Source organism: Bufo bufo, chromosome 2 (assembly GCF_905171765.1).
Source record: "Bufo bufo chromosome 2, aBufBuf1.1, whole genome shotgun sequence".
NCBI classification, from domain to species: Eukaryota; Metazoa; Chordata; class Amphibia; order Anura; family Bufonidae; genus Bufo; species Bufo bufo.
Genome location: NC_053390.1, coordinates 105,748,770 through 105,760,528, shown reverse-complemented (window position 1 = coordinate 105,760,528; position 11,759 = coordinate 105,748,770).

Below are 11,759 nucleotides of genomic sequence, written 5' to 3'. Positions count from 1 at the left end.
GTCCCCCATAGTGGGCCCCAGCAGCATTAATGTATGTCCCCCATAGTGGCTCCAGCAGTAATAATGTCCCCCATAGTACCCCCGGCAGTAATAATGTCCCCCATGATGGCTCATAATCTCCCCCATAGTGGCCCCAGCACTAATAATGCTTCGTAGTACCCCTGGCAGTAATAATGTCCCCCATGATGGCCCATAATGTCCCTCATAGTGACCCAAGCAGTGATAATGTCCCCCAGAGTGGCCTATAATGTCTCCCATAGTACCCCCAGCAGTAATAATGTCCCCCATAGTACCCCCGGCAGTAATAATGTCCCCCATTATGGCCCATAATGTCCCCCATAGTGGCCCCAGCAGTAATAATGTCCCCGATAATGGCCCCAGCAGTAATAATGCCCCCATAGTACCCCTGGCAGTAATAATGTCTCCCCATGATGGCCCATAATGTCCCCCATAGTGGCCCCAGCAGTAATAATGTCCCCGATAATGGCCCCAGCAGTAATAATGTCCCCCATAGTGGCCCATAATGTCCTCCATAGTACCCCCAGCAGTAATAAGGTCCCACATAGTAGCCCATGATGTCCCCCATAGTGTGCTGCAGCAGTAATACGGCCCTTATAGTGGCCCCAGCAGTAATAATGTCCGCCATAGTGGCCCATAATGTCCCCCATAGTGGCCCCAGCAGCAATAATGTCCCCCATAGTGGCCCCAGCAGTAATAATGTCCCCCATAGTGGCCCCAGCAGCAATAATGTCCCCCATAGTGGCCCCAGCAGCATTAATGTCCCCCATAGTGGCCCCAGCAGTAATAATGCACCCCATAGTGGCCCCAGCAGTAATAATTCCCCCCATAGTGGCCCCAGCAGTAATAATGTCCCCCAATAGTAATCTTAGCAGTAATAATATCCCCCATAGTGGCCCCAGCAGTAATAATGTCCCCCATAGTAGCCCTAGCAGTAATAATGTCCCCCCCCCCCATAATGGCCCCAGCAGTAATAATGTCCCCCATAGTAGCCCCAGCAGTAATAATGTCCCCCCATAGTAGCCCCAGCAGTAATATTGTCCCCTCCCCATAGTAGCCCCAGCAGTAATAATGTCCCCCATAGTAGCCCCAGCGGTAATAATGTCCCCCATAGTAGCCCCAGCGGTAATAATGTCCCCCCCATAGTAGCCCCAGCGATAATATTGTCCCCCCTATAGTAGCCCCAGCAGTAATATTGTCCCCCCTATAGTAGCTCCAGCAGTAATAATGTCCCCCCATAGTAGCCCCAGCAGTAATATTGTCCCCCCTATAGTAGCCCCAGCAGTAATAATGTCCCCCCTATAGTAGCCCCAGCAGTAATATTGTCCCCCCTATAGTAGCCCCAGCAGTAATAATGTCCCCCCATAATAGCCCCAGCAGTAATATTGCCCCCCCCCCATAGTAGCCCCAGCAGAAATAATGCTCCCCCATAGTAGCCCCAGCAGTAATATTGTCCCCCTATAGTAGCCCCAGCAGTAATAATGTCCCCCCATAGTAGCCCCAGCAGTAATATTGTCCCCCCCATAGTAGCCCCAGCAGAAATAATGTCCCCCCCATAGTATCCCCAGCAGTAATATTGTCCCCCCCCCATAGTAGCCCCAGCAGTAATATTGTCCCCCCCATAGTAGCCCCAGCAGAAATAATGTCCCCCCTATAGTAGCCCCAGCAGTAATAATGTCCCTCCCATAGTAGCCCCAGCAGTAATATTGTCCCCCCTATAGTAGCCCCAGCAGTAATAATGTCCCCCCATAGTAGCCCCAGCAGTAATATTGTCCCCCCCATAGTAGCCCCAGCAGTAATAATGTCCCCCCATAGTAGCCCCAGCAGTAATATTGTCCCCCCCATAGTAGCCCCAGCAGTAATAATGTCCCCCCTATAGTAGCCCCAGCAGTAATAATGTCCCCCCCCCCATAGTAGCCCCAGCAGTAATATTGTCCCCCCTATAGTAGCCCCAGCAGTAATAATGTCCCCCCTATAGTAGCCCCAACAGTAATAATGTCCCCCCCATAGTAGCCCCAGCAGTAATATTGTCCCCCCTATAGTAGCCCCAGCAGTAATAATGTCGCCCCATAGTAGCCCCAGCAGTAATATTGTCCCCCCTATAGTAGCCCCAGCAGTAATAATGTCCCCCTATAGTAGCCCCAGCAGTAATAATGTCCCCCCCATAGTAGCCCCAGCAGTAATATTGTCCCCCCCTATAGTAGCCCCAGCAGTAATAATGTCCCCCCTATAGTAGCCCCAGCAGTAATATTGTCCCCCCTATTGTAGCCCCAGCAGTAATATTGTCCCCCCATAGTAGCCCCAGCAGTAATATTGTCCCCCCCATAGTAGCCCCAGCAGTAATAATGTCCCCCCTATAGTAGCCCCAGCAGTAATAATGTCCCCCCCCCCCCATAGTAGCCCCAGCAGTAATATTGTCCCCCCTATAGTAGCCCCAGCAGTAATAATGTCCCCCCTATAGTAGCCCCAACAGTAATAATGTCCCCCCCATAGTAGCCCCAGCAGTAATATTGTCCCCCCCATAGTAGCCCCAGCAGTAATAATGTCCCCCCTATAGTAGCCCCAACAGTAATAATGTCCCCCCCCATAGTAGCCCCAGCAGTAATATTGTCCCCCCTATAGTAGCCCCAGCAGTAATAATGTCCCCCCATAGTAGCCCCAGCAGTAATATTGTCCCCCCTATAGTAGCCCCAGCAGTAATAATGTCCCCCCTATAGTGGCCCCAGCAGTAATAATGTCCCCCCTATAGTAGCCCCAGCAGTAATAATGTCCCCCTATAGTAGCCCCAGCAGTAATAATGTCCCCCCCATAGTAGCCCGAGCAGTAATATTGTCCCCTCCTATAGTAGCCCCAGCAGTAATAATGTCCCCCCTATTGTAGCCCCAGCAGTAATATTGTCCCCCCATAGTAGCCCCAGCAGTAATGTTGTCCCCCCCATAGTAGCCCCAGCAGTAATAATGTCCTCCCTATAGTAGCCCCAGCAGTAATAATGTCCTCCCTATAGTGGCCCCAGCAGTAATATTGTCCCCCCTATAGTAGCCCCAGCGGTAATAATGTCCCCCCTATAGTAGCCCCAGCAGTAATAATGAGTGTGTGAATACCCATGTATCTCCATGGTGGAGCTAAGACCACTTTCACACTCGCGTTTGGTGCGGATCCGTTCAGATAATACAACCGTCTGCATCCGTTCAGAACGGATCAGTTTGTATTATCTGTAACATAGCCAAAACGGATCCGTCTTGAGCACCATTGAAAGTCAATGGAGGACGGATCCGTTTTCTATTGTGCCAGTGAAAACGGATCCGTCCCCATTGACTTACATTGTGTGTCAGGACGAATGCGTTTGGCTCAGTTTCGTCAGACGGACACCAAAACGCTGCAAGCAGCGTTTTGGTGTCCTCCTCCAAAGCAGAATGATAGGGGCAAGGCCGAAATTGGCGCTTGCCCCTCGTGGTGTCATTGAGACACATTATATGTTTTTGCCATGTTTTCTTCCCCCCCCCCCCCGTTCTCTTTTCTCCCTGGTTTTTCTCCTCAGGATAAGCCGGCAACTGGACGGCAGGTGATTGGTCCGGGACGGTTGCTGTCTGGTTGCTGGGCTTAGGTGATTGGTCCAGAACGGTTGCTGTCCGGTTGCTGGGCTTAGGCTATTTTTAGCCAGAATCAAGGATTGGCCTGGAGGTTCTGTGGCGGGAACTGGACCTGTATTTAAGGTCGGTCACTCACCTGGGTCTTGGCTGTCGAAATCTTCAATCAAGAAGGAAGCATCCCCCGCCCGCCCTCCCTGTTCTTTGTCGCGGTCTTGATAAATTTGGGGGGGGGGGTTAGTCGCCCAGTCTTTTGGGTGGACGGATATTAACTTAAGGGATTTTTTGGTATTTATTTCATTTAAAATCAGTATGATTAATTTATTGTGGTAATATTTATTGGTTAACCCCCAGATTTAATAAAGACCGCGGCCTTATTTATCCACAATTGGTTGTCAGTCTTTTATTATTATTATAGGTATTATTTATAGGGCTTTGTTAGTTGTCGATTGTGACACCATGGAGACTGATCGGAGGCAAACTGATGCATTCTGAGCGTATCTTTTTCCATTCAAAGTGCATTAAGGGCAAAACTGATCCGTTTTGGCCCGCTGGTGAGAGCCCTGAACGGATATCGCAAACGGAAAGCCAAAACGCCAGTGTGAAAGTAGCCTAAGCCCCTGATCCACCCAACATATACAATAGCAGCCCATGCTGTCGCTCTACTTCTTTCTCACACGCTTCGCTTTATGCGCCGGCTTGTTCTAGTTCACATGTGTGTTTATAGGTCGCATTTATTACTAAACTGCTACTAACGGGATGGGGGAATCCCTGGAGTATAGTGAGGATGTAGAAAGGAAAACAGGAAGGTGATGGAGGCAGCGTTAGCCCCCTCATTTGTCCCAGCTCGGATTTCTACCAAGTGATATCATAGAAAAACACCCACATGTATCATGTAGAGAAGAGCACGGACAAGATGCCTCCATTACTAACAGCACATGCCGAGAAAGGAGCAGTTTCTTCCCATAGTTACAACTATCAACAGTTTAAAGGGAATCTGTCATCTAATCCATCCTATTAACAGCAGCTTACGTGCCTGATGAGCCCTCGCCGGCTGTATCTAATGTTCTCACTCCGTAGTCTTATCGCGGAGAAAACAGCTTTTTAATAATATGTAAATTAGTATCTAGGTGCAACAAGGGCATTGCCGTTGCACCTCATTGCCCGCTCACTCTCTACAGTGAAACTTATTCACACCTGACCCTGAAATCTCACGGTGGTGCAATCGCACTGTGTTTGACGCATGCGCAGTACAACAGAAGAAGCTCGCCGCCACTAGCCTGTTAGTTGGGCGCTGCCATTTGAATAAGAAACACCTACAAAACACAGTGGGGTAGATTTACTATTGGAAATGCCCCAGAATTATGGTTCAGTCCATGTGCCTTATTTATTAAAGGAACGAGTCTGTCACCAGGAAATTCAGTGTTACACCAGGCACAGTGCCTTGTCGGGCTAGCTCAGCTGGAATGAGACCTTTCACTTAGCGATCCATTGCTTCAGTACGTTTCATACATAAGCAAATGAGCAGTTAAGTGCACAGTTAAGTGCATTGAGGACGGGCCCAAGTTACTCTGTGCACCCTTGCTCCTCTTGCTTCCACTACCAACCCCTACATCTCCTTCTTGATTGATAGGACCAGTACTTTTAGTCCGGCTGCCTCTCGGTGTGCGCTGCCGCCGGAACTCCGGCCCCGCCCCCATTATAGTCAATGGGGATGGAGCGGCAGTCCGGGGGCACACGTGAACTAGCGGCAGGACTGATCCGATAGGCTGTTCACCCTGACGGAACAGCCTGCCGGAGTCCCCTGCCGCTAGTTTGAAAGTACCGTTAGTCAGCCTGCCTGGGACTGGCAGAAGAAACAGGAGTTTAGGGCCCACCCTTGGTGCACTTAACTGCTCATTTGCTTTTGGTTCAAAAGTATTTTTTCTGCAGAATGAATCGCTAAATGAAAGGTATCATCACATTCAGCTGAGTTAGCCCTAGAATTGTCTGGTTTAACAGTGAATTTCTCAGTGACAGACCCCTTAAAAAACCTTTTTTTGCCTTATTCAACAAAGAAAGGGATAGGGCACTGCACAGCGGCCGAGGAGGAGTGGGTAAATATGCACCAAACTTTAGGTGCAAAGTTCTGGTACCAAGTAAGCCACCTACTAGCTAAAGTCGCACTTGATATATCATTCGTTATCATCCACTGCAAACATATTTAGTGTGTCTAGTTTAAAGGGGTTATCCCATCTTAATGATCACTGCTAAATCTGTTAATGATTTAACAGTGATTATTTTTCTAAATATATTTAATTAACTAATTCCCACCCCTTAGAAGAAAATGAACATATACTTACCTGACTGTTGTCTTCCATCTCCCCTGGTTACGGCCACCGCTCTTCTCCGGAATCGCGGTGGCCGCGCTTGCGCAGACGACTTCTTCTTTTCTCCCGGCCGGCCGCGCGCAGTCCCGAAAGCGCACGCCGAGGCCGCTCATGCGCTATGGTGATTTCTTCCTGGCCAGTATAGTATACTTGCCAGAAAGAAGTCACCAGGGCGCATGCGTGGCGGCGTGCGCGTTCAGTCCAGCGCGCGGCCCGGCCGGGAGAAGACTTCAATCAAGATGGAGCCCGCCCCCTGCCGAAACCAGGAAGTGGACAGCGAGCCGGGAGCAGGTATGTATAAAACAGCGTGATGGGAATACCCCTTTAAGGGTCCAGTCACACGTCTGCAAGTGTGGTCCGCATCCGTTCTGCAATTTTGCAGATTTGATATTGATGACCTATCCTGAGGATAAATAATCAATATATTTTCCCGAATAACCCCGTTAAAGGGGGTTATCAAACCCCTAAAATGCCCGGGCCCCTCACACAGGTTATACCTACCTTGCTCCCTCAGACCCACATCATTTCTGATGCCCGCACGGCTGCCGATGCATCTCCCCGTTGCGCAGATCAAAACATCCGGTGACGGGGGGGAAGGGGGCAACCAATAGCAGGCCGGGAAGGGGAGGAGCCCAACCCACCCCCCGTCACCAGATGTTTTGATCCACATGTGAGGGGTCGGGCATTTTGGGGGGCATTATAGGGGTTGGATAACCCCTTTTAGTTTGCAGTGCACTTAACAGATAAAAGTCTGGGAAAATAAATTCATGATACTGTTTGACATGCTGAATTTGTCCCAAGGATTTATGGCACACTTCAAGATCTAAAGAATCTACACCAGAGACAGGGAGGGGCACCAGGTTTCTGAGCTAACATCAATTTAGAGACCATAAAACGGTCACATGGCTTATCCGTAAGAGAATTAAGGACTCATTCTCAGTCTCTTAGGGTACTTTCACACTAGCGTTTTTCTTTTCCGGCATAGAGTTCCGTCAAAAGGGCTCAATACCGGAAAAGAACTGATCAGTTTTATCCTCATGCATTCTGAATGGAGAGTAATCCGTTCAGGATGCATAAGGCCTCTTTCACACTTGCGTTGTCCGGATCCGGCGTGTACTCCACTTGCCGGAATTACACGTCGGATCCGGAAAAACGCAAGTGAACTGAAAGCATTTGAAGACGCATCCGTCTTCAAAATGTGTTCAGTGTTGCTATGGCACCCAGGACGCTATTAAAGTCCTGGCTGCCATAGTAGTAGTGGGGAGCGGTATACTTACAGTTCGTGCGGCTCCCGGGGCGCTCCAGAATGACGTCAGAGCGCCCCATGCGCATGGATGACGTGATCCATGCGATCACGTCATCCATGCGCCTGGGGCGCACTGATGTCACTCTGGAGCGCCCGGGGAGCCGCACGGACTGTAAGTATACTGCTCCCCACTACACTTTACCATGGCTGCCAGGACTTTAGCGTCCCGGCAGCCATGGTAACCATTCAGAAAAAGCTAAACGTCGGATCCGGCAATGCGCCGAAACGACGTTTAGCTTAAGGCCGGATCCGGATCAATGCCTTTCAATGGGCATTCATTCCGGATCCGGCCTTGCGGCAAGTGTTCCGGATTTTTGGCCGGAGCAAAAAGCGCAGCATGCTGCAGTATTTTCTCCGGCCAAAAAACGTTCCGTTCCGGAACTGAAGACATCCTGATGCATCCTGAACGGATTTCTCTCCATTCAGAATGCATTAGGATAATCCTGATCAGGATTCTTCCGGCATAGAGCCCCGACGACGGAACTCTATGCCGGAAGAAAAGAACGCAAGTGTGAAAGAGCCCTAAGGATGCCTTCAGTTCAGTCATTTTGACTGATCAGGCAAAAGAGAAAACCGTAGCATGCTACGGTTTTATCTCTGGCGAAAAAACTGAAGAATTGACTGAATGCCGCATCGGGCATTTTTTTCCCTTAGGAATGTATTAGTCCCGGATCCGGCATTCAGAATACCGGAATGCCGGATCCGTCCTTCCAGTCTGCGCATGCTCAGAACGAAAAAAGAGGTGAGAAAATAAATGCCGGATCCGTTTTGCCGGATGACACCGGAAAGATCCGGCATTTCAATGCATTTTTCTGACTGATCAGGCATTTTTAAGACTGATCAGGATACGTTTTCCCGGATCCAGCAGGCAGTACCGGCGACAGAACTGCTTGCCGGATAACTCTGCCGCAAGTGTGAAAGTAGCCCAATATCCAGAGCGAGTCCCCACAATAAATATATATATATACACATTTACAGTCACATATACAGTACAGACCAAAAGTTTGGACACACCTTCTCATTCAAAGAGTTTTCTTTATTTTCATGACTATGGAAATTGTAGATTCACACTGAAGGCATCAAAACTATGAATTAACACATGTGGAATTATATACATAACAAACAAGTGTGAAACAACTGAAAATATGTCATATTCTAGGTTCTTCAAAGTAGACACCTTTTGCTTTGATTACTGCTTTGCACACTTTTGGCATTCTCTTGATGAGCTTCAAGAGGTAGTCCCCTGAAATGGTTTTCACTTCACAGGTGTGCCCTGTCAGGTTTAATAAGTGGGATTTCTTGCCTTATAAATGGGGTTGGGACCATCAGTTGCGTTGAGGAGAAGTCAGGTGGATACACAGCTGATAGTCCTACTGAATAGACTGTTAGAATTTGTATTATGGCAAGAAAAAAGCAGCTAAGTAAAGAAAAACGAGTGGTCATCATTACTTTAAGAAATGAAGGTCAGTCAGCCGAAAAATTGGGAAAACTTTGAAAGTAAGGGCTATTTGACCATGAAGGAGAGTGATGGGGTGCTGCGCCAGATGACCTGGCCTCCACAGTCATCGGACCTGAACCCAATCGAGATGGTTTGGGGTGAGCTGGACAGCAGAGTGAAGGCAAAAGGGCCAACAAGTGCTAAGCATCTCTGGGAACTCCTTCAAGACTGTTGGAAGACCATTTCAGGGGACTACCTCTTGAAGCTCATCAAGAGAATGCCAAGAGTGTGCAAAGCAGTAATCAAAGCAAAAGGTGGCTACTTTGAAGAACCTAGAATATGACATATTTTCAGTTGTTTCACACTTGTTTGTTATGTATATAATTCCACATGTGTTAATTCATAGTTTTGATGCCTTCATAGTCATGAAAATAAAGAAAACTCTTTGAATGAGAAGGTGTGTCCAAACTTTTGGTCTGTATATATATACAGTGCTGCCCATTTATTCATACCCCATTTTGCAAATTTTGACTTAAAGTTACTTTTATTCAACCAGCATGTAATTTTTTGACGGGAAATGACATAGGTGTCTCCCAAAAAATAATAAGACGATGTACAATAGGCATTATTGTGGGGAAAAAAAACATTTCTCAGCTTTTATTTACATTTGAGCAAAAAGTGTCCAGTCCATAATTATTCATACCCTTCACAAACTGTCACAGTCTGTGGGAAAATCCAAAGTTCTATACCATTCCAAATAGTCCAAGCTGTGAGCTGTGCGCTACTATTGGCCAGCGCTGCAGCAAGGGACAACCCTAATACAAAATCTCCGCCCCGTACAACAGAGGGAGCTGCACACACCGGAGCCTATACCGGGCGAACGGAGCGGCGCCCAGACATACTAGTAAGTGCAGGGGGACCCCTGGGCGCCGCTCTGCCCACTGATATAGTTAGTTTTTAAACTAGTGAATGGTCCTCTTTTAAGTCAAAATTTGCCAGTGGTATGAATAATTATGGGTAGCACTGTATATATATATATATATATATATATATATACGCACAAAAAAGTTAAAGAGCAGCACAAAAACAAATCGACGGTGCAATACCTTAAAAAGACCAAGGACCAAGGTCTTGCTACATATACCAAAAAAAAGGCAAAGGCAGCCGTTTGGCATGGATACCAGTGTGCTGCCTTTGCTCTTTTTTTGGTATATATATATATATATATATATATCTCTGTTTCTTCAGACACTCTTGTATTGTGCCTGAGGAAGAGACCTGAGTTGTCTCGAAAGCTTTCTATGTAAGGTCACTCTTTTTATTTTTGATAGAAGGTATATCTGCAATTCCTGGCAATCGTCTGCTCGCTATTACATGCAGCGATCTCCTCCTTAGTATGGGGAGGAGGGATCGTTATACTATTGCTCTTTCCGATACTGAATCATTGTTTGCCGGCAGCAGATGTTGATTAGATAGCATGATCTGCCGCCTGCAAACAATGATTTTTTAACCTGTCAAAAGATTTAGATTGCCCGATGAATGAGAGTTTGCTCGTTCATCGGGCAATCAGATTGGCAATTGGCAGGTGTAATACAGGCTTCATTTTGTTTCTGTTAATGAGAGCAATAAACCAGTTTTCACGTAGATGTCATTAGTAAACTGCCCCAGTGTTCACCAAAAAATGTAATGATCCCCGTAAACTAAAGAAAGCACAACTACCAATCAAAAGCATACAGTGAAAAAAGGTATGAACAGCATGAAATATGAACACATATCATGCATATCTTTATGAATTTAAAATAAACAGTCCTGCCATCAACCTATAAAAATATCAAATCTGATTATTACTTCATATCCAAATGGAAAAGTTGTAACAATGAATCTTACCATCCCTACTGGTGGCAGGAAATGTAGCGCAAAAGGTAAAGATGAAAATAAAAGACACAGTATAACACATGACATACAAGACCCAAAATGAGGTCAACCCGACCCAATGGTGACATAATGATAAAACCACATACAGATGACCACCACTTCAGTCCCCATCGTGTCAGCCTTTCCAGGGGGGAAGTTCAGAAAGTACTGTCTCTGAGATGGCGCTGACTACAACTTGAGAATGCAACCTCTGATATTCGCCATCAAGCCCTGACCTATAGGTTACTGCTTAACAGAGGGCAAGTATCAAGTTCTGTGGCCAAAATTACATAAAAAGATGTTGTGGCAATACTGGGGGTGCGCACAAAAGATGTTACTCCTGCTCACCAGTATACCCATAGTTTGAATCGAGTGGTTAGTGTTGGGTGCCATGGTGGTTGTCAAGTGACCCTCCATGAAGTTTATATGACAGATGGTGAATACCAGTCCATGTCCACTGCAGGGCTGATCTCTCACAGCACAAAAGTCGCTGCTTCTTTGTGTTTGCAAAATTGATGAGTCTCTTTGTAGGCCCTGTGTTAAAATACCATTATCACAATAGCTCCCTGGGGCATCCTGAAATCAGTGATACAATGCCACCATGTTCATGTGGGTTTTTTTCTTCTCTGACAAGAAGACAATGTTAAAGGCATGTCTCTTTCATTATACATGTTTTGCTTGATTACACATTATTTAACCAGTTCAAAATGGGGCCATTCACCTCCCTTCCTGACCAGGCGCATTTTCTGTATTTTTAGAACATGTGTCTTTGAAGGCCATAACTTTTTTCCCTCTTTGGTTTTGTAAATATTTATTTATTTATTTATTTTGCTCACTAAATACTTTTCAGTGGCATATGGGACTTTATATTTGTCATTTTTATTTTAGAATTTTTTTATGTTATATTTTTATACTTCTTTTTAAATGTCCCCTTTCCATTACAGTTGTTTTCATATAGAGGAGGTATGAGTTATGGTCGCTGGGAGCGGAGCTAGAAGCTGCAGTGTGGGGTGTAGTGTTTTGTTGGTTTTTTTGTATTTATTTGTATTTTTTTATTGCTGATTTTTCCTGTAACTGGGGCTGACATATTAACCCCAATTACAGGGGGAGTTCAGGCCCCAGAGGCT